General features: G+C 34.4%; 1 long non-coding RNA gene across 1 annotated transcript in view; it reads left to right on the top strand.

The window, feature by feature from the left end:
• The window catches only part of LOC129048659 (uncharacterized), a 61772-nt gene that overhangs the window by 25575 nt on the left and 9975 nt on the right, over window positions 1–26222 (top strand). The window contains exon 2 of the long non-coding RNA XR_008511182.1: window positions 24204–24262. This is a non-coding gene — a long non-coding RNA (uncharacterized LOC129048659). The remainder of the gene's footprint in view (window positions 1–24203; window positions 24263–26222) is intronic.

The raw sequence follows: 26222 nt of genomic DNA, 5'->3' as shown, positions 1-26222 counted from the left end.
CATTCCAGGCAGCCCTGCACCATTTCTATCTATACCTTCTCTAATAAGCTAACTTTTCTCTAGAGCTCCATGTTGAATTGACCAACACATTGTCAGATCGACATCATCATAAGAGGTTCTTCTGGCCCATTCCAATTTCTCCCTTTAATTTCACAACTCTGTCATTGTCTGAAGACCTTTCTTGCTCAGTATGGCTTCCTCCCATTTTTATCTTTCATAGGAAGCATCTGCCAAAGAGCTTTTACACTCCTTTGTATTCATGCCTGTGCTTCAGGGACTCAACTGACACAGAAAATGCTTTAAAAATAAATATATAATAATTCAGGAAACACAGCAGATAGTTGTTGAGGGAAAGTTCATGAGTTAAAAAAAGAAACAACAGAGCCCAGTGTCTATTTAGGTAGAAGCAGGGACAACGGTGTAACAGGAGGGCAACGTCAATTGCAGAGACTATTGTAACATCAAATAAACTATGATAAATTAGATGAAATGACTTTTAAAAATTAAAAATGTCATGTGTAATATTTAACTAAAATATAAAACAGAAAAAATATGTATGCATTTTAAGACTATGAGCAATATGTATGTAAATGAACATGTCTAAAGAAAAAATATGCCTATTTTATTCTGTCTGGAAGTTAATTACATGAATTAATATTTCACAGGGTTTATATAATATGTTATTCTTCTCTAATTACTCTCCAGAGAGCTCTCTATGAGCTATTTTAAGAATGAATAGTTATAGGTCTAACAAAGGAGTTTAAGTAGTTTAGTAAAATTAAAATTAAAATTAATTTCTCCATAGTGCAACTGATATATAAAACAGATTATTTTACAGAATGAAAAGAGATGTATATCAGTAGTGTTCTTAATGATTAAATTGTTTATTTTTAATTTTCAATTAATGCAATTTGCAAATATGAAATATGCTTTGAGTTTGTAAAATAAGTGTAAAAGTTTCTAACGTCTTTGTTGCTAAATGTCCAACATTTTTCTTCTTTTTTAAATAATAGATAATTTCCTTTTATGTATATCTACATTAATTTTTGATGAAGAAGCCAGTGTGTAAATATCTTTCATCTGCAGTGACTAATGCAGGCCCATACAAATTATATTCCTTCGTGCAGTATAAAAGGGCCTCTAATAATGAGTGAAATCAATGTTAATGAAAATATATACTTTTTAACATTTCTTATCAAATAGAACCTGTGATATCCATTCAAGAAATTAGAAGTAATTTTTTTCTTCCCATTTCACATCCAATAGATGCAAATCTTGTGGAAACTACAATTTTCTCATGCATTAAATGTATCTTCTCTGGATTTTCTTTTCTTCTTCTTTTTTAATACAATAAAAAGTGAGCCTGATCCTTGCCTTAGATCAAGCTCACTTTAATCATCATTAGGAAAATAAAAAACAATTTCCCCTTGCCGCCTTTCCAACTCCCTTCAAAACTCTCCTCCTCAATGTTTAAGATTCAAGTAACATTTTTGTCAATTTTCACATCTACACAAGTTTCATTACATAAAAGCATTTTTAAGAACTTTTACAATGCAAATCTTCATGGTGGCAAAACATGCACCTGCCTGCAACCCATTCTCCAGCTTTAACAGGGGATGGTCCAGGCGGAGAAAAAGAGGACTTAATCAAATCTCTTTATATATATACCACTAACAGATATCCTGCTAAACACACTTATGATATTACTAACTGGAAGTCCTCTATAGAATGCTTTTACCATGATGTATGTACTCTGTCTGGGATTCCTTATGGGAAACATACCTAAAATTGATGGATTTGTTGTGTGTGGTTATGTGGTAATATTACTTAAGCTATGGACATTTTAGCATAAAAGTGGAGAGATTTCATTACTTAAATAGATTCCTTGTGTACATTTGACGCTCATCACGTATCACTTACAGACCTCAGATGTAAAATCTGAGTCAGATACATACTAATGTGGCAAGAAAAAAATAGGGAAAGTAGCAGAAGGTGCCCTGTATCCTAAAAATTTGAAGTAAAGCTGGATACTTGGTAAGAATTCTAATTCATATGTCTCTGGTTTAATCATATGGCTCTTTGTGTTATTTCAGGTGGGAAAATATTAAAATATTATGATTGTACCCCTTCAGCCCTGGTCTCTAGATTAAACACTTTTATGTGTTTGGCAGGTGATTTTCCTGGCTTAATTCCAAGATTAAACAAGTGAGCCAGCGTTTCATTCCACATGTTTTTACAATTAAAGCTCCTGTAAGTAAACCTAATTATTAATTAATTAACTGGATCAATATTTGTTAAGATGAATCGAGATGAAAATTTGAATCTTATTATGGAAACACATATATGGCCTTAGCTATGAAACCATATGGTTTGAGTGACTGCATACTTTCTTTTCTGTGTCAGTGAGTGGTAAAAATAATAAGAACATTTAAAAAGTCCTGTGATTCTGATAATGTAGTTGGTGAAAGGCAAATAAAGATGGTACAGCAAGAACAGTGTCCTGCCTCAAACTTCATCATCATCTCAGAAGTGGAAGACAGTATAATGTTGTGGAAACTCTGGAAATACAATAGGAAAAGTTTCTGTACTTTATAATATATAGTGTATATATAAAAAGTGTATATATACATATATGCATATATGTATATAGCATATATATGTATGAATATATATATAGTGTGTGTGTGTGTGTGTGTATATATATATATATATATATGTGAAAACACACCATATATGTATTTTTGTCCACAGTTTCTGGCTCAAAATTCCCATAGCCCTTGTTATAGTCATTTGTTATAATACTGAGTTTGTTAGGCCTCAGGGGAAGGTGTCAGAAAACAGTCTCTCTGACCTTCCTCTGCCCTCGTTTCATCTGCCTCAAAGCAGGACTCTAATCTTACCCTGCCTTTCTAATGTTGGGTCTTACTACCATCCCCAGAGAGGGTCCTGCCTTGCCCTGGGGGAAGCAATGCTGACATTAGGAAGCTTCTATAGAAACCCAAAGGACTGGGTTCAGGGACCTACTGAATATCTGTCTGCTCAATGTGGAGGCTCTAGGATGATTGGCCTAGGGAGAGCATGAAAGATCTGCATCCCTGCCCCCATATCTCACTCTATTTATTTCTACATCTCTATCCTTTACAATATCCTTCATAATAAATGGGTAAATGTAAATAATCATTTCCTTGATTTCTGTCAGCTGCTCCAGCAAATTAAATGAACCCAAAGAGGTTCATGGGATTACCAACTTGAAGCCAGTCAATCAGAAGTTCCAGACTCTTTCCACCATTTGACACTGGTATCTGAAGGGGTGTGTGTGTAGGTAGGGGTGGACAGTCTTGAGGACTGAGCCCTCAACCCAGGGGATCTAGCAGTATCTCCCAGTAGACAGCATCAAAATTAAATTGGAGGACATCCAACTGGTATCTGCTGCTTGGGGTGTGGGAAAAAAAATCTCACACATTTGGTCACAGAAGTCTTCTATGTTGATCATTGTTGTGGTGGTGGGGTGAGAGTAGAGGAAAAATAGCTTGAGGGTTTTTTCTACACAAAGCCCAATCATGTAAATCCCTCTTGGCCAAATGACTTACCCATACTCTAATACAATAAGTTATTAATTCTTAAGTGCCACCAAGAACATAATATTGGAGAATGGCAAATGTGACTTTAAATAGAAATCACTAACAATATTGACATATCAGTGGAATCAAGTAATGGCAGATGTTTTTCCAAGGGAGAAACATGAGTGGTTCACCTAAACTTTAGGCACCACAGTGAATTCCTTCTTATTCTCCCACGAAAGGGATAGAGAAAACTGTCCATGTTTCTGTCGTGAAATGAAAATGCAGACCCTGGATTGGGTCAGAGGACTATTCATTGAATAATATTCTGAGGTCACTCTGACTAATGGAAAGTACAGACAAGCAAATAGGCAGTTAGAATGTCATGCAGTAAGTCTTATGAAATATTTCGTATATATATGTATATATATAAATACAAAGAAAATAAAGTAAGAAAGATATTATTGAGCAAGCATTAACATTTGCTACATTTGTTCAGAGCAGACTAAGGAGACATGACAAGGACAGCTATCTGTGGTACCTAGACTTAAGCACTTCCTGGGAGCTAGCTTCAGAGTTTTATAAAATTCAGAAGCTAACTTCTGAATAAACATCTTCCTTAGAGGCAGAAGTTAAGACACAAGCTTGTGAATAAATAGAGAAAATTCTGCCTTCATAGATACAAAATTCCATGTGCTTTGAATCTGTCCATGCCTCATCATTTCTACTGCTGCTATTCAAGCAAAACCACACTCCAATGTAGATGTTGATAACTCCATAAGCTGTCCTTCTACCACAGGACTTTAATACGACTCATTTATTCTATCCAGTACACTCTTCTCCAGCTAACCTGTATCTCTCATTTTACCTCAAATTTTGCTTACTTTAGGAAGATTTCCCTGATCTCAGACAGATTAGTCATCTCCAGCATTTAATCTCAAGACTACCTATATTTCCTTAGAGCATTTGTCAAAGTTAAAATAAACTAGTTGATGACTTTTGTGAGATCCTAATTTCCATACTTTTTCTTCACCTGACAGTCCTATGAAGTCAGGATTTTATTTCCTGTTTGCTGCTGTATCCCAAATGCACAATACTGCAGATGACTCTTAGTAAGTGCTGCATTCCAGGTGATGAATGAGCCACACATGGCTGCCATATTGTCTTTAATTTTGAAATACAATTAACCCTCATTCTTTCCTTCCTAATCCCCTTTGTTGATACCAATTCTGCAGTAACTATACTCCTTTAAGCTGTGAAGTAATAAGCAGAGTGATTTTTTGAGAAGAGCAGATGGCTCTAAATAAAAGCAGACAGATTCCCTGAGTACTTAGTAAAGGCACTGGATGAAATATTTTCTTTTGTAAATGCAATACAAAACATTAATAGAGATTATGGATTAATGTCTTCCTTAGAGGCAGAAGATAAGACACAAGCTTGTAAATAAATGAGGGACAAACAAATTATATTTTCAGTTTCTTGGGGCTGGATTTGTAAAGTAAAACAAGTACACACTGACTACTCCTGTTAACATTCTATTCAACTTGAACACAAAATTGTGTTTCTTGCATTTGTCCTCTGCTATAAATAGTTTTAGAATTTGTGGGTTTGTACTAATCTTTCAGGCCATAACTTACCCAAGGAGCAAATGGAAGAGCTGAATAAAATGATACAAGGGCAATTACTTTCTGGTAGAAGACATGAACATCTGCTTCTTCTCAAAGATTCTTCTGGCATTTAACTAGTGGTGAAGCCTAGAATCAAGGCTGTGGGCCAAAGAAAGGCAATGATTTACTTGATTCTAGCTTCTACTTCACTTCCAGAAAAGATGAGCAGGTTTTAAGTTTGACCTGTCTGTTGCGTCACTTGTAGGAAGATCTCAGAGGATTGATAGGAACACCTACATTGTTTTATTCAATTGAAAAAAAAAAGAAACAAAACATCGTTTTACTCTCTACTTCTGTGAGATCTTTTTTTTATTCCAAATATGAGTGAGAACATGCAGTATTTGTCTTTTCCTGTGCCTTCTTGAAAAATGCCAAGAGAGTGGATGTTAAGTATTCTTACCACAGAAATTATAACTATGTGAGGTAATGCGCTTATTAATTACCTAAATTTAAGCATTCGACTCTCTCTCTCTCTCTGTGCATATATATGAAGGAATTTAAAGGGCATATAAACTGAGTACATTTTAACATGAGCTATGAAAGCCATGAATGAAAACATGCAGAAGATTATTAAACTATTTTGAGAACACGTAAGATTTTCAGGTGTCTGACATATTTTTATTACAAGATGAAATTAGCTTAAATGAATCTAGGAATTAAATTATTTATTATTTCATTGAAATCTCAATTCAATTCCTAACTAGACTTCATTTTCCTTTTTTTTTTAGACTTTCTGCTGGCTTTTATAAGTCAACTCATATCTGGTTCAAATAGTCATACAATTTTTAGTGTATTTACAGGTAGATAAAAAGGCAGGTAGATAGATAAAACAGATATGATATGGCCTAATTAATATTTAAAATCCAAATACTATAAAAAACTGTGATATTGATACAGCAAAAGTACAAATGAAATAAAATATAGAATACAGATATTTTATATGCATATAAAATATTAAGGGACATGTGGGGTGTAAATATGTTATTTTGAGCAAAGCTAATTGATTTCATGTTAACGGTGAATATTTATCTTTCTTTCATGCAGTAACATTTCTTAAAGGAGATGAAACCCCTTTGGAGTCAATTTGATGTTTAAATTTGCCTTCTTTTTATTTCTTTCTGTAGACAAAATATAAGAAATGAATTAAAATATAAATGATGCTACGTTTGAATAAAATTTTCATGGAAATTTTCTAATTTTTTTCTCCTTTCATGTTTTTCCTTTTTCTTCCCCCATGATCCACTCCACTATCAGCATCTTGTTCCAGCTTCCTATTTCTAGAGTCTCTTCTGTTTTCCCCTGGAAATCACCTTCCTTGATAACATTCTTTCCTATCACACCTTATCCCCAAATAAAATGTTAGCATATAAGCATTGTATACAAACTTACCATCAGCCAAACAGTATGTACATTATGGTAGTATAGTGTGTATATATATATATATATATCTGTCTCAATGGCTCCAAGTCAATTAGAACTGCCCCCTTCGCCGATTCACCCATCCTTGGAGTTGTGTTCTGTGGTGATTATATTTTTCCAATTTTTTAAAACTTAAATTTTTTTCTACAAAATATGTTTTTGACAAAACATTTTGGGCCTCTGAGACATGGTCCTGTGCCAAAATTGTTATTCTAAAATTATTTTGTGACAGTGTCCTTTTAAAGCAGACAGGAAGACAGATAACAAAAAATTATTTATAGGGATTGATTTTTCAATGATTGACACCTAAATGCAAAGAACTTATGGTTTCCTTTTCTCCCAATATGATAAATCAAATCTGTCGACCTAATTCTCCTAAGTTCACTATTCCTTTCATCCTCTTAAAATAAGAGAATGGTTTCCATTAATCAGAGCACAAACTTGAAGTCTGGCTCCTTACACCAATTTATTACAATTTTTTACATAATTTGGAATAAACCCATTACATTGTTTCCTCCTTTCACTCTCTAATGAATGGTAAACAACACATTGGAAGCAAATGCCAAAAATTAAAACATTTCTCAGTATTTTTATTTATTTATTTATTTATTTAGCTTTCAGGAATTGATGGGAGACTCCCAATGTCTTTCTTTGCATTTTAGCAGAGTTCTAGCTTGGATGTAGGCACTGGGAGCTAAAAATTGAACTATACTATTAATACAAATTATTAACATAATTCAAATTAAAATATAAAGAGGAGGGTTCTGTTTCACAACAGGCTTTGAAAAATATTTGAAAATCATATTTGTTTTGTTTGTTTTTAGATTTCCTATACAATACTGAAACAAGTAACTAGAATCAATCATGTAGCAGTAAAACCATCACTACTATTTTCAAGGAAAACTTTCTTAATGCAGCAGAAACTGCCTTGCATCTTTAGAAACAAGATTTAATTATAGTCAAACTAAATATAGTTTATAATCCATGTGTTAACGAAGATAAAGTGCTAGAACATTTCTGCCCAGAAGATTTACACAATTCAGTTCACATGCTTCTGCTTTAGAGTCAAGTGACTGAAACTTTCATGGCCCTCCTTTTACAGCTAGAACATAGAAGGAATAAAATAACAACAAAAAGCTTTGGAAGTTGAATAGAGTTTCAACTTCTTGCTTGCCACATGGAATTTGCCAAGATTCATTTGGCATTTAAACTTGAACCAAATACAAACATCTCAGTAAACAGTTTCACTTCAAACATACTAAGGCCAAGAAGCAGATAAAATGACATGCTATTACTAAAGGAGCCAGAAAACTGTTTCCAATTATCATAAAGGTTTTGACAAATACTGCATGTTCTCACTCATTAAGGTTTTGACAAATAATGAGGATAATGAGAAGTGCATGGAATCCCAGATATCCTTTTTTAGGCAAGGTAATCTCAGTTTCTCTGATGACTCTTCCTTATAAAGGTTGGCCTATTTCTCTTGCCAATGTGAGAAGGATGACAGAAATTCCTTAATCAAGAAAGCAACTGTGTTCCTGGTACATCCAATAGGATTTAATTAAGTATTGGAATGAAAGGAGTCACAGATCACCAATTCATTCTGCTATAAAGTGCATGTAATCCCTCTACAATATTGCTACTCAAAGTGTGATCTGAGGAACAACAGCAGTCTGCATACCTGGGATTTGTTAGAAATGCAGAAATTTAAGCCCACCCTACTGATTCAGAATCTGCATTTTCTTTTCTTTTCTTTTTTTTTTTTTTCTTTTTTTTTTTAGTGATCCTCCCACCTTGGCCTCCCAAAATGCTGGGATTACAGGCATGAGGCCACCATGCTTGGCCTATTTATTTATTTATTTTATATATATATATATATTTTATTATACTTTAAGTTCTAGGGTATGTGTGTACAACGTGCAGGTTTGTTACATATGTATACATGTGCCATATTGGTGTGTTGCACCCATTAACTCATCATTTACATTAGGTATATCTCCTAATGCTATCCCTCCCCCCTCCCACCACCCCACAACAGGACCCGGTGTGCAATGTTCCCCTTCCTGTGTCCAAGTGTTCTCGTTGTTCAATTCCCACCTATGAGTGAGAACATACGGTGTTTGGTTTTTTGTCCTTGCGATAGTTTGCTGAGAATGATGGTTTCCAGCTTCATCCATGTCTGTACAAAGGACATGAACTCATCATTTTTCATGGCTGCATAGTATTCCGTGGTGTATATGTGTCACATTTTCTTAATCCAGTCTATCATTGTTGGCCATTTGGGTTGGTTCCAAGTCTTTGCTATTGTGAGTAGTGCCGCAATAAACATACTTGTGCATGTGTCTTTAGAGCAGCTTGATTTATATTCCTTTGGGTATATACCCAGTAATGGGATGGCTGGGTAAGCAATGGCAACAAAAGCCAAAATTGACAAATGGGATCTAATTAAACTAAAGAGCTTCTGCACACCAAAAGAAACTACCATCAGAGTGAACAGGCAGCCTACAGAATGGGAGAAAATTTTTGTAATCTACTCATCTGACAAAGGGCTAATATCAAGAATCTACAAAGAAAAACAAATTTACAAGAAAAAAACAAACAACCCCATCAAAAAGTGGGCAAAGGATATGAAGAGACACTTCTCAAAAGAAGACATTTATGCAGCCAACAGACACATGAAAAAATGCTCATCATCACTGGCCATCAGAGAAATGCAAATCAAAATCACATTGAGATATCATCTCACACCAGTTAGAATGGCGATCATTAAGAAGTCAGGAAACAACAGATGCTGGAGAGGATGTGGAGAAATGGGAACACTTTTACACTGTTGGTGGGACTGTAAACTAGTTCAACCATTGTGGAAGACAGTGTGGCGATTCCTCAGGGATCTAGAACAAGAAATGCCCGTAGCTGCATTTTCAAAACATCCCCAGGTGGTGGTTATGTGCTTTAAAGTTTGAGAAGCACTGCTGTTTTATAATATCACCTCCCATTACTCATCAAGACCTATTTAAATTCCCCATTTAGGAAAAAATCACTCTCTAGGGAAGCTTTTATAGTGGTGGTGAACAGCTCTCACAGTAATGAAGTCTTTTCTTACATTAATTAAGGTAAAGATCAGCTTCTCTGTTACTTCCAACTAATTTGTCAAGATTCTTCCCCTTAAGTCATTCAGAATAAATTCAGTTTTTCTCTTTCAGCAAAATATTTTAGATAATTTCAAATAGAACCTTTGTCTTCTTACTCATCTCCAGTTACTTCAATCACTTCTCTAAGGTCATAATATTTACTCTCCCTCAACATGTTGGTGCTCTATTCTAAAATCTGCCTTATTTTTTTTTCCCATGAAAGTATGACTTCCAGAATTGAATGCAATATTCTAGGTATAGTCTGAAATTTGCAGAATTTAAAATGATTGTCTCCTCACTTACTCTCCATATTTGACCTCTATTAATATAGCCAAATTTATTTTCTGTAGAGAAGAGGGGGATAGTATCTTGTAAACTTATACTGAGTTTAGAAATCTCTAGAATCCTAGTTATTTTCTACTTATGACAATGTGTCTTCTTCTTTATTATTCATGTCAAATTGATTATTTGTGTCAGGTGAAGCATTTAAGAAGCAGAAAATTTAAAGACTGACATTTTTCTGCCGCCTTATTGAAATAGCTTATCTGAAACAACTACTACAAATACTGTTAACTGTATTTCTTCCCTTCATTTCTCTAAAATTATACAGAGTATGTCAACTGATCCAATTGATATGATTTAGATTATGACTTTGCATTTCATGAATTTGTCATTCCTTCCAGTTTAATTTTTTAATATATTATACCACCAGCCATCATGCTTACAAGACTAAGATTCTGATAGATTAATCTTATAAAAGAGTTCTTAAAAATGTATGAATTGAAATATGCTACTTTGGGGATTTATGGGTTAAAATGTGTTTTCCTTGCGGACTGATATATAAATACCATACCTTTAGTAAATAAACATTGCATTAGTCAGGGTTTTCTCTAGAAGGACAGAACTAATGGAATATATGTGTGTATATACATAAAGGGGAGTTTATTAAGTATTAACTCACACAATCACAAGGTCCCACAGTAGGCTGTTTGCAGGCTGAGGAGCAAGGAGAGCCAGTCTGAGTTCCAAAACTGAATTCCATCAACAATTTAAAAGGAATGAAGCCCACGTGACACCTTGATTTTAGCCTTGTAAGACATACCTAAGCCAAGGCCTTAGCTGTGTCATGCTACACCTAGACTTGTGACCTACAAACGTGTGAGATAAATGGATGTCATTTTAAGCCTCTAAATGTTTGATTATTTGTTACATCAGCAATAACCAAAATAACTGGGGTCAGGGCTGCTCTAACTGTATAATTTATCACAGTGTACTTCATTCATCAGCTCAAATCCAGCCTTAAAAGTCTTCATAACAAAGAATACTAGAAGCAATTAGAAAATTTTCAGAGATAACACTTCCAGTGAAACTACCTGAGCTTTGTATGATATTCAGTGGGTACTTCTGCTGCAGAGTAGATTCTCTACAATGCTTTTTCTAATGGTTTCTTTCAATTTTATTTTGATAAAAACAAATAAAGGTTTGTGTGAGTTTTGGGGGGTGAGGGAGAGACAAAGATAAACAGAAAGACAGAGACAGAGAGACCATTTGAAACTATGTAAATAAAGGACCAGCTCTGAGTCTTACTAGCTCTGTGAATTTAAATGAATCTTAAAACTTTTTGGCCTTTAATTTTCTCATGCATAAAAGGAGTAAGATCCCAGTAGTTTAAAATATGAAAAGTTTAAAACTTTTTGGCCTTTAATTTTCTCATGCATAAAAGGAGTAAGATCCCAGTAGTTTAAAATATGAAAAGTTTTCTCTTTGTTTTTCTCTGTCTCTTTTTCTTTTTCAAAGGAAAATTTATCTAGGAGTCTACTCTATATTCATGGAAGTGCCAGTCTTTTTCTGTTTTAAGGGGATGAAGGGGTACTCCAGCCTCCATTGCCAGGCTCTCCCCTACTAATCCATACTCCATCCACCAACTGAGGACAGTGAAACATTTTCAGGGACTACTAGAACACCAAAGAATGTTGTCTGCAAGCTACTCCACAACAAATTGCTTAACATATCTTTTCTTTCCAATGTTGTCAGCTTTTAAAAAAATAGACATATGGAGAAAAATAATGAAAAAGAAACCTCTCCAGCTCACTGAACTTCATGCTCCAATTACCACCAGATATGGTGCTGCCTAATTATTATAAGCACACATTTATGCATAAATGCACCTATTCAGTATGTATCATTGATTATAAGAACTAAGGGCAACATTCTGTGTTTTTCTGTAGACATGTAGTCTTATTTGTTTACTGAGGTTTGTCTAATGACAACAAGACTGGTCAGTGATTAACATTTTTTGTGATTCATTCCTTATCTAATAATTCATTCCTTATGCATACAAAATATGAGACTCTATATGGTAACATATCTTTAAACTTAAAGATTAAATGTAACATTTTTCTCTAAAATACAGATAAAACATAAACAGTAGTGTAAATTATTAATATTAGGAATACATCAGAGAAAACTCAAGATAATGCTATTCTATTTAGTTATTTCAAATATTATGAGGAATAAACCATCTTGGTTGTGTTATTGATTCAAGATTAAATACTACATTACACTAAACAGAAGTAAGGCATATTTTGAAATATTTCAAAAAAATTAAGGCTTATTTTAAAATATGCCTTACTTCCGTATAACATGTTCACCTTTTGAAATATAAATTATTATTTGACATTAAAAATTTTCAATAATCGAGCAGACTCATTTAAACATAAAGCCTTTACCCTGACACACTCGGTTCATTGATGAACCAAATCTTTCCCATCTCTAAACCTTAGTGGCTGATGTCCACAACACACTGAACTCTGTTCGACTACTCTCTAGCATACTGGTGCATTTATTCACATGATAGTTGAACTGCTTGTTTCCATAGATATGATATAATTTGTGCTTTTTATTTTAATTATGCAATTAAATACAATTAATATGCAAGAAATAAGTTAAAGAAATAAAGTGGGAATTTCTGTGAATGCATGGGAGGATTATTAAAAGCAAATCATTAAAATGATTGATTTTTATTATAGAAGTTTGATAGGAAGTTTTAGAGGGATTTTAGCGATTTAGAAATATTTTGCATTCAGATTGTTTTTCAAGTGTCTTTTAATTCTTACTTCCGTTAAAAGGTTCCACATAGTGGAGAAAATGGGCATGAAATGCTTTTAGTCAGCCATCTTGAAACCCTTCCCTTGTGATTTACTTCAGTTGAAAGAGATCAGAATGCATTATGGGTGTGGTCGTGCCGGAAAGGTGATGCAGAGCTCTGATGTGGATGCCACTTATATGTACAAGTATATGATTTACGTGAAAAGGAAATAGGCATGGTATGCATATACACACATGTATGATTTTAATGGTTCTGTGCTTTAACAGTTTTTTCTTAATCGAACCACTTTATGCTCTAATCTCATTGGTTAAAAATCTCCTGCAGTACTTTACATGAAAAGGTTTGTTAGACTAATGAATTCCATCAATAAGCAGCTAACACCACACATCGGAACAGGAAGAAAAATAAGCAATTGGTGAGAGTGGGAAAGATGTATCATTTGGTTGCTCCACCAGAAGAATTGGTAAATGTGAACTCTTTAAAATCTTGGAAAATAATTAAACTGAATGGCATTTTCTTTTTTTTTTTTTTTTCTTTTTTTTTTTTTTTTGAGACGGAGTCTTGCTCTTTCGCCCAGGCCGGAGTGCAGTGGCGCTATCTCGGCTCACTGCAAGCTCTGCCTCCCAGGTTCACGCCATTCTCCTGCCTCAGCCTCCCAAGTAGCTGGGACTACAGGCGCCCGCCACCGCGCCCGGCTAATTTTTTGTATTTTTAGTAGAGACTGCGTTTCACCGTGTTAGCCAGGAGGGTCTCGATCTCCTGACCTCGTGATCCACCCGTCTGGGCCTCCCAAAGTGCTGGGATTACAGGCGTGAGCCACCGCGCCCGGCCTGAATGTCATTTTCAAAGTGATTTTAATCTTACCTTCAGGTAACCTGAACAGAGCATTTGTTTTTCCTATCTTGGTTTAGGAAGTGTTTCACTCAGATAATAGAGACCTATCAAATTACATACTCAAACCAAAAAAGAAAGCAATTGCATTAACAAAACTATGCAGAAGAGAAATAGAAACACATAAAAGCACTACACGATCTACGCAAATAACAAAATTCTACTTGTATTCTATAAATATACAAATAAATACATCAGAAGAAAAAAGAAATAAAAGCAATAGCTGGGAAAGTTTTAAATAACATCTCATTCTTTTTTCTTGTGTCTCTCACTAAACAATTTCCAATGAAGTAGGTAAATGATTTGGAAACACCTTTAGTTAAAATAACCTATTAAAATCACATTATGGTACTCATGAATAATGATTTTCATAGCAATACACATTTTAGGACTCTTTGATACTTGGACATCTTATGCATTTTTTCTATTGTTGTTCTGGCCTCTATCAGAAATGTAGTTTTAAGATAAAATATTTCTGGATTTCAGGATGAAAGCACACCTTTACATATCCAAGTCTTAATTTATTATGCTATCTTTAATAGGGGCAGATAATTAAAAATTATTTTACAATATCTTAGAAAAAATTTTTAATTTGCTATCTCTCTTCGTGGAAATAATTATATAGTATATATTAGGTTAACATACTATAACAACATAGTGTAAATCAGATTATATTTTTAAATACATTTGTCTAACAGAGACATGTTAAAGAGAGTTGTTTAAAACATACTAACTAGCACCAGTGGTTTTTTTCTCCACCACCCTTTTCCACAAAGTGAAGTAATTGTATTTCTAATAACTTTGTTCAATATGTGTGGCTATGAAAACTATTACAAATACAAACGTGGTTACATGTGTGTGCAATTTTTTTTTGTTTTGTTTTGAGACAGGATCCCACTGTGTCACCCAGGCTGTAGAGCAGTGCTGTCATCTCAGCTCACTGCAGCCTGGACCTTCCGAGCTCAAAAGATCCTCCTACCACAGCCTCCTGTGTAACTGTGACTACAGGTGCTCACCACCACGCCTGCTAATTTTTGTAGTTTTTGTAGAGACAGGGTCTTGCCATGTTGCCCAACCTGGTCTCGAACTCTAGGGCTCATGTAATCTGCCTGCCTAGGCCTCCCAAAGTGCTGGTATTACAGGCATGAGACATCATGCCCAGCCCACATGTTTTTTATTGATGATTTGTGAAGCACTAATATGATTCGCTCTGTGTTGCTTTTTGCTGTCCTGACAGTTTGATATTAGACCATTGATTTTGAAATTATTATAGATTTTCAAAATGGTTTATGCATTTAACAAATGGGGTCGTTAACATTTAATGCAAAATTAATTGTCCTTGGATGATCTTGTGCTATGAATGTCTTTTATACTAGATTCCCAATCAAAAGTCATTAGAAGAATGCGATTTTGACATTCTTCATTTTGGAGTTTGTTAACTGGTTCAGTGTTTAAATTTGTCATAGGTATGGAATCTCCCTATAAATTTCAGCAATCTTTTAATGATAACTTATCAGATTAGCAGATCATGTTGAGTTTTTAAAGGAACATATAAAAATGATCTCCCAATATTCTTGTAAAGAGATTTATCTTACAACCTTCTGATACATAAACACATGGCCAAAATGTAAATGCTATAATTGGTTCCACAAATTATTTTATTAAAAATATATTGAATAGAAAAAATGGATAAGGCCTACTATTTGATAGCACAACAGGGTGACTGTAGTCAAAAATAACTGTACATCTTAAAGTAACTTTAAGGATGTAGTTGGATTGTTTGTAACTTAATGGATGTTTGAGGTTATTGATGTCCCATTCTACATGATGTGCTTATTTCATATTGCATGCCTGTATCAAAGCATCACATGTACTCCTTAAAATATATACATACTATGTACCCACCAAAATTAAAAAAAAATAAATTAGTCTTGAAATATCTTGAAAATATATTTATTTAATTATTATTATACTTTAGGTTTTATGGTACATGTGCGCAATTTGCAGGTTAGTTACGTATGTATACATGTGCCATGCTGGTGCACTGCACCCACTAACTCGTCATCTAGCATTTGGTATATCTCCCAATGCTATCCCTTCCCCCTCCCCCCACCCCACAACAGTCCCCGAAGTGTGATGTTCCCCTTCCTGTGTCCATGTGTTCTGCAAGAACAAAAAACCAAACACCGCATATTCTCACTCATAGGTGGGAATTGAACAATGAGAACACATGGACACAGAAAATATCTTTCTTCCATTGAAATTCGGTATTCCTTGTAATAATGTGTAATTTACAGCAATCGCATTTTCTCCCCCTTACCTTTGCCAAAGAACTAAGGAGCAGTTTGTTGGAAGTACATTTAATATTTCAAAAAAGCTTTCCTGGAGGTTTGAGATTGATTCCCATATATCTCTATGCTTTAATCACTATGAGTTTGTCCAAGCCTGAGAACCAAACCTACTTTTTAGGTGCTGCAAAATCTGATTTTTGAACTCTGAAGAATTGTAGGACAGATCCTAGGCTGCAGTGAGGCCAACACAGAAATGTATTTTGGAAAAGAGCAATTTTTTTTTGATACATTGATATAGGGTCTCGCTCTGTCACCCAGACTGGAGAGCAGTGTCATGAACTCAGCTCTCTGCAGCCTTGACAACCTGGGTTCAGCACATCCTCCTGCCCCAGCCAAATATCTGTCATGTGCCACCACACCCAGCAAATTTTTAAAAAAATGTTTTTTTTGTAGAGACAGGATCTCATTATGTTGCCCAGGTCAGTCTTCTTCAACTCCTGGACTCAAGCAATCTTCCCACCTTGGCTTTCCAAAATGCCAGGATTACAGATGTGAGCCACTGTGCCCAGCTGGAAAAAAAGCAACTCTCTCTGCCATCACTGTGCATCACAATTTTTCTTTCAAATATGATCTTTAGGGATACCATTTTAATTATTCCTTTGTACCTCTTCGACCTAGGTCCTAAGCCAGAACCGTGTGTAGGGTTATAATTCTCTCTCTCTCTGTCTCTTTATATATATCTATAGATAGATATATAGATATATATAATTGCTTCTCAAGCTATTTTTGGCAGTTTTACTTGAATAAAAATTTCATCTCTTCGTACTACATCTACTCATTGAGTCATACCAGCCTGAGACAACAAGGGATTATGGGAAAGACCTTAGGCTCTGGAACTGGAAGACCTGAATTTGATTCTTGGCATCTACGAAGCACAAACAGTGTAATATATTCAGAGGGTCCTTCTAACTTTCCTGAGCCTACTTATTCATATAACTAAAATGGAGATTATAGTATTGACATAATAATATCAATACTAATAATAATACCTACAAAGTACTTCTAGTATGTCAGTAATCATCCTAAACATGCTATGTACCTCTGTGCCACATGGCTTCTCTCTTTCAGTTTCTTTACTTCTCCTTTCTGGTCTATTCTACTCAATTGTTCTCTCCTAACTTGAGTTCATGCATGATTCATTATCACTTTATTTCTTTATTGGGAACTTAACTTATAGTTTCAGCTTCCATTGTTAAGTGTTCATTCTTTTAGTTTCTTTGATTTTGAATACAGCAAATCTTTTATCATGACATGTGTTACTCTATGATTTCCCTCTGGCCTCCATCTCTGATCTAATTTTGAACTGTGTGGAGAGCTCCCATGCTCAATACTGTGTTACTGAAACGTGTCAGGTTTTATCAAACTTTGGGTCCTCTAGTTTTTCTGGTCTCTCTTCCTGGAATACTCTTCTGTTATATATGATTTACCTCTCATATTCACATTCCTTAAGTCTCCATAGCCATTTTCTATTTCATTGCTATATTTTATTTAAAATTTTTTAAATAAAAATGCATATTTCATATTTATTTGCTCACTTGTACATTAATTACCTCCTTAAACTAGAATTCAAAAATTATAAAAGCAAAACTTTTTGTTATATTCATGACAATACCCATAATACCTACTGCAGAGTCTACCATGTAGTAAATCTGCAGTAAATATTTATAAAATTGATTAAATAATGAAAGAAAATAAAGTCACCATGCCCAAATACTTATTATGATTTATTATTATTTTATTATGTATTACTCTCTCAATAATAGAAAACAAACTAATATATCTCCAATTGTCCACATATTATAGTAAAGACAAAGTGTTGTTTTTATCTTGGACTCCTTCTATTTAACAAATACCAACATGATCTGCCCTATCTTTACATATATTTGATGTATCACTTTCTTCATGACTAAGTAGAAATATACTTACACTTCTCTTAAATGACAGGCAAATGATGTATGAGTTTACACATGTGTTTTCTCCAGCAAGGAATTCATAATTTTCATGAGCTTGTCAAAGATTTGAATATGAGACTCTAAAAATGTTTTAATCACTCTCTTACCTAATGAAAACATAGTTACTTTATCATAGTTTTAAGTATATAACTATTTCCAAAATTGACAGGATGCTAGCCTAAATAGTTGAAGTTTAACTGTTTATATTTTTAAAGCAAGTAATAATACTTTTAAACATTAAATATCTACTTCGTACAAGTACACAGTAGAGGATAAATAATCATAGAATGGAGGTGAATTTATGATCTAAGAAAGAATAATATACCTTCAGTAGCTTTGAATATAGATTTTTTTATTAGTTAGAAAAAAATCTTATAATCTATACTGTCTTCTTCAATATATTTCATAAATAGAGAAAATGCTTCAATATATATAGTGGTCAAGCAGCATTTGCTAACATGAAATTAAGCTTAATTTTTTATATGCTTGAGAATATTAGAGATTGATTTGTTGGTAATTTATTAACAAGCTACAACTGCAATGTATATTTCATTTATTATATTATTGAAGTCACTTCAAAATGGCCCAGAGTCATTTTATGTGACTTTACGGTGACTTTAATGTCCTGTGGCCTCCTGGACCCAATAATTAATCAACTTTGATTGTCCTGGCAGATTCTGTGGCTGATTTTGAAGGATAATCCATACAAAGTTACTGTGCAAATGTTTGCATTAGTACTTTTGGAGAACCTCTTTCCAGATTAGATAGAACCCTTAACCACTCGCTTTCCACTTGCAACAAATACCCAAATACCTTGCGTTTGTGATGAGGAGATGACACATGGTTAAATAAAATGCATCACAATTTAGAATTTGGATACAAATAAGCACTAAAAGGAAGAAGCAAAATTAAAGTATAGTTTTAATTATATCTGACTGAAAACAGATCTGATATCTTATATTGAAAACAGAGTAGAAAAAATATCTGAGACTTTTTTTTCCTTCAGACTATTAATAATAGGTACTGCAGGGCTGTGATTAATAAGAGAAGGGGGAGGAGGAGAATTGATGTGAGTCCATATGATTAACTCTGGCTTTCTGTCTAAAAGTGCTTTCTGAATCATAGCACAGGGAGAGGAATCCAAGCAGGACATAGTAGTTTTACTAAATTGAAGAGACAGAGATTAAAGTACACGGAGCCTGAAGTGGCTAAATGTGTAGAACACAGTATCCCAGGAGGCACAGCTACTCTAAGAAAGGGTTCCATAAACCTTCACTAGGTTCCCACTGTAATCTGTTGCTGAATACTATGCTGTACATACACAAAGCAAAACTCTATAGACAGGTTAATAAACAGCATAGAGACCTGAAGGCCAAACAATCCCTGGAAATCAAGCAAAGTTTGTAGACTTGTGAGTTCTAATCAGTCATCCTAGGACAATACAAAATATTTAAACTGAAACATGGAGAAGAGAGAGGCAGGAAAAAATAAACAATAACAGAGCCTCAGTCCTCACTGACCTGTGGGGCTACAATACCAAGCTAAACTCAAACACGTGAGTAACTGGATTCTCGTAATGCAGTGGTGATGCTGGGGAGAGTGTCAATAAAGATAATTGAAGAAATAATGGACATTTTCTCCCAATTTGATAAAAACTATAAATCATAGCATGTCATAAACATTTTCCTAAAAACCAGTGTTGTTTGTTTTTATTGTTACTTGCAACTAAATATATTTCCAAAATATATTTTCAGATATTTTTCCGGGGGGGAGTTGTTAGGAGATGGGAATAATGGCACTGAGGGAGACTAAGTTAGGGTGCTGAGATTTGAGGTGATCTCAAAACCCAAACTCATTTAAACATAAATAATATACTGAGTGGTAATCTCAGGAGGCCAAAGAGGGTTTACTAGAAAAAAAAAAAAAAAAAAACAGAAAACAGTGGGAGGATTATCTTATGGAAGAATTACACTATTAATTTTGAAGAAGTCAGTGACATAAATAGGCATTACAATATTGACAGAAGACATACAAATTAAAAACAAACAAAAGAAAACCTTAAAGTGTGTTGAAGAGGCACAGAAATGCTAGAGACGTATAACGTATATAAATATACATACTGTATGCTTACATATATATACGTCTCTAGTGTTTCTATGTCACTCTCAATTTCATTTGCTATAATTAGCCTTTCTTGACTTACTGAATATTGTCAACCCAATGCTTTTATTATCATAAGTGAACAATTACCTCTTATCTAGGAAGACATCTCAGTGGCTACACAATCTCTTGGGCTTCTCAGTAGCTGGTGTATGACAGCAGACAATTTGGGTGGAGAAGTCACAGAGAAAACTTTTATAAATGTCCCTTATGATGTTTATATAGGTCTGTTCATTTATATTGTCTGACATTTAAAACCAGATGGGTGAAAATATTGTAAAGCAAAGCAAGTACACTCTTCTAAAAAATAATTGATTGTCTGATATCAGAGGTCATTTTCATCTTAAACGTGTGTGGATTGTGACTTTGCTTTGAATTTACATCAACTCTGATAATAGAGCTGCCAAAAACCTCTTGTGATTAGAGCCCATTTGCCAGGAGTTTAGAAAAGTCTCTTAAGTCCCTTTTATCCCTTTGTATTATGGCTATCTCTCTCTTTTTGAGTTTGACCTTTCTTTTATCTTTATTATTAAATAAAGAAAGGATTAATCTTGGTTCTTTTTTTCCTAACTAATTAATACATGTGTTCATGTGCTTCTCTTTGATAAATAAATCTTAGAGGCAGTTTACAAATCAAACACATGTAGTAATTATAGTTTTTTAAACCAAAAGATTAGGAGCTTGGGAAATATGAATTTATATAAACACACTGCAGGGAGAGTAGGACAGATTTAACCAGGTCAGATCATTCTAGATAGTTATAAAATTGAGCTTCAGGCCAGGCACAATGCTGTAATCCCAGTACATTGGGAAGCTGAGGTGGGAGGGTCTCTTAAGGTAAGGACTTTGAGAGCAGCCTGGGCAACATAGTGAGATACGATCTCCATAAAAAAATTAAAAATTAGCCAGGAAGCTGAAACAAGAAGATTGCTTGAGCCCAAGAGTTCAAGGTTACAGTGAACTGGGATCACACCACTGTACTCCAGCCTGGGTGACACAGTGTGACCCTGTCCAAGAAAAAAAAAATAGCAGCAATATTGTTTCTATAACTACCTCTTATTAAGTACCTGCTATGGGCCAGGCAGCGTGTTATACACTAAATCCATGCCCTACCCAGACACAAACAAACACACCCATGTCACTCACATTGCATATGCGTAGTTTGTTCTGCTACAAAAAGAATAGCCTCTGATTTGGGCTGATTTAGATACCTGTTCTTTGAAATTTTCTGAGACTCTTTTAGGCTCTTTACTTTTTCTAATAGTGGAAAATATATATTATACAACATTTATCATTTTAGCCATCATTAGGTTTATAATTCTATGGCACTAAATGCATTCATATTGTTGTGCAGTCATCACCACAATCCACCTCCAGAACATTTTTCTCCACAAACTGAAACTCTGCACCTATTAAATAATAATCCTCATTTTACAATCCCCCCACCCAACCTGTGGTAACTACCTTTCTACTTTCTGTGTCTCTGAAGTTTACTACTCTAGGGATCGCATGTAAATGAAAGCATAGAGTCCTTATGTGACTGGCTTATTTTATTTATCCTAATGCCTTTAAGGTCTATAAATTTTGTGTGTGTGTGTCACATTTTCCTACCTATGTAAGGCTGAATAATATTGTATGTTGTTTTAAAATATACCCAGGATTTGTTTTAAATAAGTATAGTAAGATATCATATTAGTGTATCCTCACACCACTATAAAGAAATATCTGATGCTAGGTAATTTATAAAGAAAAGAGGTTTAATTGACCCACAGTTTCGCATTTCTGGGGAGGCCTCAGGAAACTTACAATCATGGCAGAAAAGGAAGTAGGCTCTTTCTTCACATGGAGGCAGGAGAGAGAAGAGCAAGCAGGGGAAATGCCAGAAACTTATAAAACCACCAGATCTCCTGAGGACTCACCACTATCATGAGAACAGCATGGGGGAAACTGCCCCCATGATCAAATCACCTCCCACCAGGTCCCTCCTTCCAAATGTGGGGATTATGGGGTTATAATTCAAGATGAGATTTGGGTGGGGACACAGCCAAACCATGTGAGATATGTAGATATGGAAATGATTGTCATAAAGGAATAAAATCCCACTCATAGCTTCCTAGAAACAGAAGACAGGGCATGCCACACAGGGCCACATGGCGAAGGACTGGGTTAGTTAGGAGGCAGAAGCAAGGGGGAAAATGGGGATCCAGAGCCTTAGTTATGATTTTCATGGGAAGGAGTGAGCAAAAAAGGGTAAGCAGGCTAAGGAAGTTTAAGATTGGCTATTTTAAATAATTTCAGAGGGCTAGCAAAAAAGGGTAAGCAGGCTAAGGGGGTTTAAGATTGGCTACTTTAAATAATTTCAGAGGGCTCCCAGGTATAAGCGCTGTCTCTAGCTGTCAAGTATTTGGTCCTGGGAAGATTGGGACAGTTAGTTAGTAGCCCAGAGTATAACAGCTAGACAAAAGAGTAGAGGGGGAAGAGTCTTTGGATTGGTTGGTATAAATTGGTTGGTTGATAAGTATTTTCTAAAGAATCTTTGGATGGGTTGGTTTGCATATAAAAGGTGCACTTGCAGGCAAGTATTTTACTACCTCTAGAAATTCACTAATCTTGGGAGGCAGTCTCTCCAGAGTCATTAAGTCCCCAGATGACAGTAGAATATGCAGAACATAAAAAGGCATTATATATAAAAAGGCAGTACACACACACACACACACAAAAACACACACACATTTTATTTATCTATCAATGGATAGATACAGGTTGCTTTCATCTTTTGGCTATTGTGAATCCTCACAATTCTTAATCTACACTCACTTATCTGTGCAGGGCTTCTTAACATTTTCATTGAAGAGACTCTATTGTTATTTGTAAATTGTCCTTCATCTTTTCATTGATCATTGCTCAATAGTTACTTTAATTACTATCTTTATCATTTGGTTTATAAGAATGTTTTGCTTTTCTCTAATACACTCATCAAAATGTCAGCTTTGCTATGCACTCTGATATGAATTTTGTCGCACCTCTTAGTGTTGTTTTGCCTCCATTTTTTTGTGTTAGTCTAAATTCTGCCCTTTGACTCATGTAATGCTACTATGGAGGTAGTTACTTTCACAATATGGTCCAACTAAATATAGAATTTTGTACCTGTGAAGTGTTGTCTTTATTCACTCTATGTAACATCATTGACTATGTAGTTATTAGCAACAGCTCTATCAACATGCCTTTTTGTTTGGTTGGTTCTCTTTTCCAATTATTTATTTTCATTGTGGTAAAATATATTTACAACTTACTACTGAAAAATCTAAAATAAACAGTTCAGTGACACTGTGTTACAATATTCTACAACCATATAGCTTTTTAATTCCAGAACATTTTCATCATCTCAAACAAAAACTCTGTTACTATTAACCACTCATAGCAAATGTTACTTAGCTTTTGTGTTTTTTGCTGTGGAGATGAATGGGTGATATTTTTCTTTCTTTTTTTTTTTTTTTTTTTTTGAGATGGAGTCTTGCACTGTTGCCCAGGCTGGAGTGCAGTGGCGCAATATCAGCTAACTGCAACCTCTGCCTCACGGGTTCAAGCAATTCTCCTGCCTCAGCCTCCCAAGTAGCTGGGATTACAGGCACCCACCACCACGCCCAGCCAATTTTTAATATTTTTAGTAGAGACAGGGTTTCACGATGTTGGCCAGGCTGGTCTCGAACTTCTGACCTCGTGATTTGCCCACCTTGGCCTCCCAAAGTGTTGGGATTACAGGCATGAGCCACAGCGCCCGGCCAGGTGATAGGTATTTTCTAAAGGATGTGAGGTAGTAAGTCTTTTCTAGCTAAACATTTAATATCGATAATTTAATATTAGTATCTATTCTAGAGAATAGTAATTTTCTGAGATGATTTATTTAATTTAATTTTATAATCACAAAGTCAATGGTTATAATTTTTATTTCATCATTAACAGTTTGTTTCAACCATGGCTGAAACAGGGACAAAACTCAAGCTTCAGGCAACCACTGACAGGTAATAAATTAACTTAAAATTATATGCTCAATTTATAGCATACTTTATAGTCTTATTAGGTTCAGACAGAATTATGTATGGAAAGAAAGTGTAGAATCTATGTTTAAGGGGAAAGAAACCAAAGCTAATACTGGTCAGATAGACAGATTTTATGTATATGGCATAAATATATGGATTTGGTCTTGAAAACAATGAGAAGCCATAAAACTATTTAAACAAAGGAGTTGTATGAACTCTTTTGTTGTATGTCCCTGTAGCAATATACTCTTTATAACTGCTTTGAGTTTGTTAGTATTTGGGAAAGTCATAGGGAAATCCTTATGTAGATTTATATTGAGCCAAGGGAAGAGAGCATTCATAAAAGTTGAGGTAAAATAAACCAAAAGTTCAAAAGTAACAGAAATCAATGTCAGGGTTCCAATGGGCTGCACTGTGAGTTCCCAGATCTATTAGCAATTAGCCTGGACTTCCCAATTGTAGATGAGAACTCTTAACAGTTTTATATGTGCTAATAAATATTAAAACAAAGGCGATCACAAAAGCTGGATAACCTGAAGACATACATATTAAGGTTACAATATTAAGGATTAATTAAGAAAATATTTTTAAATGCTTTGCATAAATTATGACATATTCACTATTGAAATGTGTAGCTTGAAACATGTAGCATAATTATTGGGAAAATGAGTTAAGCTTTCTGAGTCTCATTCTGCATATTCTTTTCATTCCAGAGTGTTAATATTATACACAACACAAAATAGTTAATTAACTAAAGATAATGAGAACACAGTAACTGAAAATATATTTTGCCCGTCTGTTTATATTTTTGAATTCAGGCTTGAATCTAATTTTAAATGAAATCTCTCATACAAAACATATACTCTGGAATTGTGATCTTAATAGAGACACAGACAAACTAATAATAGTGATTGCTTACTTAACCTCAAAACAATTTCTGTTAGTTAATATATTTTATATTATTTAAATTTTTTCATAAAACTCTATTGAGTTGTCTTTGCTATTTGTAGTTTAATAAAATACATGTGGGATCTTAAGGGAGATGTTCAAGAAATAATTGACAGTTTCCGATCTTATGTTTAAGTATTTAACCCATTTTGAGTTGACTTTTGTGGATAGTGTCAGGCAGGAGCCCAAGTTTATTCTTTTGTATGTGGATGTCAGGTTTCCCAACACCATTTACTGAACAGACTATCCTTTCCTCATTGTGTGTTCTTGGCACCACTGTCAAAGATTAGTTGATCATATATGCTTGTTTTATGTCTGGGATCTCTATTTTGCTTTCTTGGTCCATAAGTCTATTTTTATGTCACTACCTTATTGTTTTGTTACTGTAACATCAAAGTATATTTTGAAATAAGAAAGTATGATGATTCTAGCTTGAAAACATAAAACTCCTAGAAAAAAAAAAAAAAACTTTTTTGGATACAACACCAAAGCACAGAGAGCATAAACAAAAATGGACCAGTGGGATGATGTGAAAATAAAGTTTCTTCAAAGCAAGGGGATAAAAATCACCAAAATAAAAATGCAACCTACAGAATGAGAGAAGATATTTGAAAATTATACATAGGATAAACAGTTCATATCCAAGGTATATAAAACTCAAACTCAGGAGAAAAAAAATAGTTAAAAAATGGGCAAGCCACCTAAGTAGACATTTCTCCAAAGATGACATACAAATGGACAACAGGCTGTTGAGCATATGAAAAATGCTCAACATTACAATGATCAGTGAAATGAAAATCATAACCACAATGAGTATCACCTCACATCTTTTAGAATGCCTTTTATTTGTAAAATAAAAGATAAATGTTGTCAAGTGATATAGTTTGGATGTTGTCTCTACCCAAATCTCATGTTGAAATGTAACCCCCAATGTTGGAGGAGGGGCCTGGTGGAAGGTGACTGGATCATGGAGTGAATTTCTCATGAATGGTTT

Source organism: Pongo abelii, chromosome 9 (assembly GCF_028885655.2).
Source record: "Pongo abelii isolate AG06213 chromosome 9, NHGRI_mPonAbe1-v2.0_pri, whole genome shotgun sequence".
Classification (NCBI taxonomy): domain Eukaryota; kingdom Metazoa; phylum Chordata; class Mammalia; order Primates; family Hominidae; genus Pongo; species Pongo abelii.
Note: the sequence above shows the minus strand (reverse complement) of the source record. Positions and strands in the feature narration are given on the sequence as shown.